Source organism: Nuphar pumila, chromosome 10 (genome assembly GCF_984573655.1).
Source record: "Nuphar pumila chromosome 10, dmNupPumi1.hap1.1, whole genome shotgun sequence".
NCBI lineage: Eukaryota > Viridiplantae > Streptophyta > Magnoliopsida > Nymphaeales > Nymphaeaceae > Nuphar > Nuphar pumila.
Genome location: NC_143258.1, coordinates 77,402,712 through 77,409,153, shown reverse-complemented (window position 1 = coordinate 77,409,153; position 6,442 = coordinate 77,402,712). Strand labels below are relative to the sequence as shown.

The window sequence follows — 6,442 nt, the reverse complement described above, 5'->3', positions numbered from 1 at the left end:
CGGATTAGCGACAACGCGGCGACAGTATGCTTACGTCGCGAATATTTCGACGCTAACTGGCGACAGAATTATTCCGTCGCCAAGTTCGTTGCTAATTGCGACGGAATAACGAGCGCTATATTCCGTCGCCAATCCGCCGGTACTAAACGGCGACCAGGCGTGGCGACGAATTTAATTTCGTCGCTAAGCCGTCGCTAGATTAATATGAATAGCGACGGAATCATCCGTCGCAAAAACGAAAAAAAATCAAAAAAAATTTATTTAAAAATTAATTACCGAGAACTGTACAATTTATATTTCCTGTACAATTTATATTTCCTGTAAATAAAAAACAAACCACACAAAAAAATTCATATAACAAGTATCTATAATAATTAATCGTTCCACCTTAAAACTAAGAAGTTTAATTATTTACAATTCAACAATTACAATTAGGAAAAATAAAAAAAATAGAACTTCTTCAACACAGTCCTCTAATCATCGCCAAGATTTTGTGCGTCTTCTTGTTCATTGTCTTTATCTGTCCCTTCAGCTCCACTACCCTGATTATCGCTAGCAGCCTACACAAGAAAAGAACAATCAGTATTGATAAACAAAATATAATGAAATAAATTACACACTATATGTGATTCTATCATGTGCTCATGTGTGATCTAAGGCAATAAAAAAACTCTATATGTGATTCTATCATGCTCATATGTGTGCTAAGGCAGTCAAAAAATTGAATATGTGATTATAGCATGTTCATATGTGTTCTAAGGCATATAAAAAAACTCTATATGTGATTCTACCATGCTCAGATGTGCTTTAAGGCAGGCAAAAAACTATATATGTGATTCGATCATGCTCGTATGTGTGCTAAGGCAGTAAAAAAATTGAATATGTGAATATAGCATGCTCATATGTGCTCTAAGGCAGGCAAAGCCAAAAAATTTATATATGATTCTATCATAAATGATATATAACATGTTCATATGTGTTCTAAGGCAGTTAAAAAACTCTATATGTTATTATAGCATGCTCATATGTGTGCTAAGGCAGTCAAAAAACAGAATATGTGATTATAATATGCTCATATGTGTTCTTAGGCAGTAAAAAAACTGAATATGTGATTATAGCATGCTTATGTGTTCTAATGCAATCAAAAAATTTTTATATGTGATTCTATCATGCTCATATGTGATCTAAGACAGACAAAAAGTTAAATATATATATATATATATATATATATGTGATTCTATCATGCTCATATGTGTGCTAAGGCAGTCAAAAAATTGAATATGTGATTATAGCATGTTCATATGTGTTCTAAGGCATATAAAAAAACTCTATATGTGATTCTACCATGCTCAGATGTGCTTTAAGGCAGGCAAAAAACTATATATGTGATTCGATCATGCTCGTATGTGTGCTAAGGCAGTAAAAAAATTGAATATGTGAATATAGCATGCTCATATGTGCTCTAAGGCAGGCAAAGCAACTTTATATGTGATTCTATCATGCTCATATGTGTGCTAAGGCAGTAAAAAAATTGAATATGTGATTATAGCATGTTCATATGTGTTCTAAGGCATCTAGAAAAACTCTATATGTGATTCTACCATGCTCAGATGTGCTTTAAGACAGTCAAAAAAACTATATATGTGATTATACCTGAGAGGGACCTGGAATCGAAGATCCCCTATCCTGAACAGCGGCCTTGATCTCATTTCGGAGAAAGGGGGCGACGGTGTATTGGAAGTAGTTATTCAGTGATTCATTAATGATCTCGCGTACATCATCACCGGAAAGAATAGTCGGCTGCTTGGAGCTTGTGTCGGTGCAAGAAGTCGGTGAGCCGTAACTGGAAGAACCAATAACTGGTGAAGTGTTCATATTACTCCCAAACCCGAACACGCGACCTTTTTCCTGCTCCTTGAAGAACTGCAGACAAGATAGTGTGACTCTCACAACCGTTGATCTCGTGCTACCATTGCCTCTTGTCTTTGGCTTGAACCGAGGATGCCCACATGACGGGCATGATATGTCATTTTCCTGCTCCTTGAAATACAACATGCAGTGATTTGGACAAGCATCAATCTTTTTGTAACCCATACCTAGAGCGTTGACCATAACTTTCGCACGATAGAAATTTTGTGGCAATTTCTCATCTTTAGGCAACATACTCTTCACAATCATGCACAAACGGTCAAAACATGATTGACTCAAATTATACTCGGACTTCAAATTCATTAGTTGAAGAACTGCAGACAAGATAGTGTGACTCTCACAACCGTTCCAAAGTGGCTCATCAGCATCTTTAAGTAAATCATAAAATCTACTAGCTGCATCGTTTGGTGATTCTTCATCTACGACAGTTCTTACATCACTAGAACTCATAGCATAACCCAGTTCTGTTCCTGCAGCATCAAATATCAAATTCGTATATGGATTATCGTGCACCACATTCACCCGTGCATCAAAATCGTTTCTAAATTCTTCTCCATGAAACGTCCAGTTCTGATAATCACTCACAAAACCCTTCCTGTATAGGTGATGTCTAACGCCATGAGGTTCTACAAATCGATTATTCTTACAAATCTTGCAGGGACACCTAATCCGACCTGTGGGATCTACCGTACTGACACTCGCCGTTGCAAATTCAATAAAACTATCGACACCATCCATATATTCATGCGATAACTCATTGTCCACTATCCTACGGTACATCCATTCACGGTTTGCAGTCAATCTGTCGTATGATGTTACGAATAGTATCCTAACGAATTAAGAAAAAAACAATCAGAATGCTACGATGAAGAAAATATCAAATTTATCATGCAATATACTATGTCAAACAATAACAATAATTTTGATGCATGCATTGATAACTTAATATTTTCATGTGCAAACTATTAATGACATGATACAATCATTTGAAGCATGCTTTTATTATAAAATTTCACATGGAAGTCAAAATCAAATTGAAAGTAACTACATGCAAGCATGGATACAATTACATCAAACATTGCAATACATCATAATCATTCATATCAAATAAATGGCAAACATGTACCTGCAGCAAACACACTTCAATATCTCACTAACTACTACCATGCTTAGCATGGACTCCGTACTCCAAAAATAAGAACACTTCCATATTTCTACATTAAAATCATGCTCAGCATGATCTCCGAACTCCAACAAAGCAGTCCTAGATATCAACAACTAAGTGAGTGTGTGAACAATAAAGTGTTGCATTCAATAAATTAAATAACATGTGATACGTTTGCATCACTTACTCACCACGGGTATTTACCCGATTTGCATTGTTTTTGTCATTTACTTACCACAGGTGGCCGAGCACGAGTTGGTTCCGTTGAAAAATCTGCACAAAAACAAAACAAATTAAGTAACAAACTAACTAATCATGAAACAAGATGAAACACTAACTAAAAAAATTAAAACAAATTAAAACAACTCTAACTAATTGAAAGAAGAGAAAAGAAAAATAGTATATATGTTAAGCCAAATCTAACTAGAAGATGTTAATTTAACAAACCAGCTATAACATGTTGAACCAGTCGACTAACATAAAGTCATAGACAATTTCTAATCTGAACTACTTAGCAAAGGAATAGTAAATCAATCAATTAGTTTACTAGAAAAGATGTGAACTCCGTTTAACCACCACTATCATAAAGAATTCAAATAGCCCTAATCTAACTAACTGATTGTGAGAACATTAAATACCAGTCTATCTAAGAAAAATATAATTATAAAAGACTAATAGATTGAAATACTCTAACTAACCAGATTTCAAGAAAACAAATTGAAGTAAAACTAACTACCAGTAGACATTAACAAACTAACAAATTGATAAAAATTTATGAAATACTCTAACTAACCACAGTTGATTAAATCTCAACCTAGCCGGTTGATTTCGATTTGAATTTTTTTTTTATAATTATTTTTTTTTTTGAATTTTAAATCTCAACCTAGCCAGTTAAACCACCTGCCTTTCCGGCAGGGAAGGGGGTTAAACCCCCTGCCGGAAAGGCAGTTCCGGCATGGGGGGTTGACCCCCTGCGGTGCCTTTACGGCAGGGGGGGTCGACCCCCTGCGTTTTCGGCAGGGGGTCGACCCCCCATGCCTTTCCGGCAGGGGGTCGACCACCCCTGCCGGAAACGCAGGGGGTCGACCCCCCTGCCGGAAAGCACGGGGAGCGGCGGCTAGCGAGGTCGCCGGTGGCCGGCGCAGTCGACAGCAGAGAGGGGGAGACCTGGAGCGAAGCTCGGGGGCCACTAGGTCGCCGGAACTCAGAGCGGAGGCGAAGAGGTGGCTGCAGGGAGGATCGTCGGTCGTCGGCGGCTGAAGACGCCGGTTGCGAGTCGCCGGCGAAGGGGAGACAACACCTCCCGGCAGCAGCCACAGGGAGGAACAACAGGGAGGAGGAAGAGGTCGGCGGCGGGTCGCCGGTGCTCGGGGTCCCTGGCGCAGCCGCTAGCCAAGCAGGGAGGTCGGCAGCGAGGATCGTCGGCGAGGCGGCGGCGGCCGGACGGTGGCGAGAGCCGGCGGGCGGCGGAAGGGAGAGGGCGGCGGGCGGGAGCAATACAGCGAAATAGGAAAAAGAGAAAGAGGGATGGGATTAGGGATTTACGCGATATTTAGCGACGGAAACATTCCGTCGCTAAGCCGTCGCTAAATCAAAATACAAAAACCGCGACAGAATATATTCTGTCGCTACTCCGTCGCTAATTAGCGACGGATTAGCGACGACAGAGTTCCCTCTCTAAATCCATCGCTAAAATGGTGTTCTTGTAATAAAAAGTAGCGACAAAAAATTTAGTCGCTAATCCGTCGCTAAGTAGCGACATATTAGCGATAAAATTTGTTTCCTCGCTAATCCGTCGTGAATTAGCGACAGATTCTATCTCTAGCTAATCTGTCGCTAATTAGCGACGGAAAAAATCCGTCGCTAATTAACAATTTTCTTGTAGTGTCTCTCTCTCTCTCACACACACTGTGTTTCCTGGCCCAACAGAGCAGCTAAAATTCACCAGCCAAAATTTTCTAACACCAAACAGAGTTTCTTATTATATCACATAAGCATACATTAACAGCTGAAGGAACGAAACAAAACCTAGGTAGGTGAAATACGAAATTCGATTTTCACAGTCACAGTACAATAACAGGGGACACCAAGACCCCACGGGGGCAGAAGCAATGATGGTGTCATTCTCTAGTAGGAAGTGCCCTGCAAATGGCATAGGGGAAGTGATGGTGCAATGTGGATGCACCAATAGAATCACTCTCAGCCATTTGGAACTGTTTCCAACAACTCTTATCAGGTCTCTGCAGCAATGCCCATTGTGTCTCCTTTCACATCCTTCAAATCTACCTTGTCTTCTTGATCTGTTTCTCTCCATTCAGGTGCGTCTCTGGGGTTGTCGATTTTGCTGCAACAATCTGCCCAACCTTGACATACTTTTCCATGAATTTGTATTCCCACTCCTGTAAAACTTCTAGCTCAGAAGGCTCAAGGCCTTCTATATTCCCAGTGAGAACTTTTGGATCAAAAGACATTAGGGCCAAGGCACGGCTTGCATCCCTTCCCGCAAAAAGAGCATAAGGTCAACCAGGACCATAGAACATTCCGTTAAAATACAAACATATGAACAAAAGCTAAGCTGGTGAAAGAAAGATGATATGGTCAGAGGGCCACATAACACAAATAAACAAGATCATGAAAGAATCACACTTGAGTTCCAAGAGAAAAAAAATACAGGCCCGGTAGTCCACAGTTTTCACATGTTAACAGCAAGATCTGAGAATATGTTATTTGAAAACTAATAACAGGAGACAAAAAAAGAAAAAAATGGAGATTGGGGCACCATGACCAAGATTCTTGAGCAATTCAATCAACATAGGGGGGTCAGTAAGACCACATGCCATGTTAATGTCAACTGCTCTACCTCGTGGAAAGCGAATTAGCTTCAATTCCAGATTCTCAACACCAAAGAAAAGTGAGATGTAAAATTTTAGTAACGTGATCCTCCCATTGTACCGCCAGTATCTATGCATTTTCAGATGCTTATAGCGCTGTTCTTATGCATATACCAGCTAAAAGTTCAAAAAGGAACCTGAAATCAGTTCTGAAGGTTTTTGGAACCCAGAAGCAAATCATAGTGGTTGCAACTAATTTGAACAACTATAAAGGTTGAACTGCACCCAGTGGACAAGGGATCCAAGTTCAAAAGTTGACAGGCCCACTACTTGATGCATTTCTATTCTGTGCATCGCAGCCTGACCAACTTAACAAGGGACTCATCAACCTTAGCATCCTTTCTGAACTTGCTAGTTCACCATTTGTACTAATGAGGAAAATCAAGTAATCTCAAGGAGATTTTCTCGGGATTTAAATACCTTGGTTCCAATCCCTTTTTTCCCATACCCATGTGGT

The 6,442-nt window shown here is 39.9% G+C and overlaps 1 long non-coding RNA gene across 1 annotated transcript; it reads right to left on the bottom strand.

Moving 5' to 3' along the window:
- Window positions 1-349: 349 nt before the first annotated feature.
- Window positions 350-3,370, bottom strand: LOC149826913 (uncharacterized). Its single transcript, XR_016435120.1, has 2 exons — window positions 3,330-3,370; window positions 350-560 (listed from the first exon to the last, which is right to left on the bottom strand). It is a non-coding gene; the product is annotated as an uncharacterized LOC149826913 (long non-coding RNA).
- Between the last annotated feature and the right edge of the window lie 3,072 nt (window positions 3,371-6,442).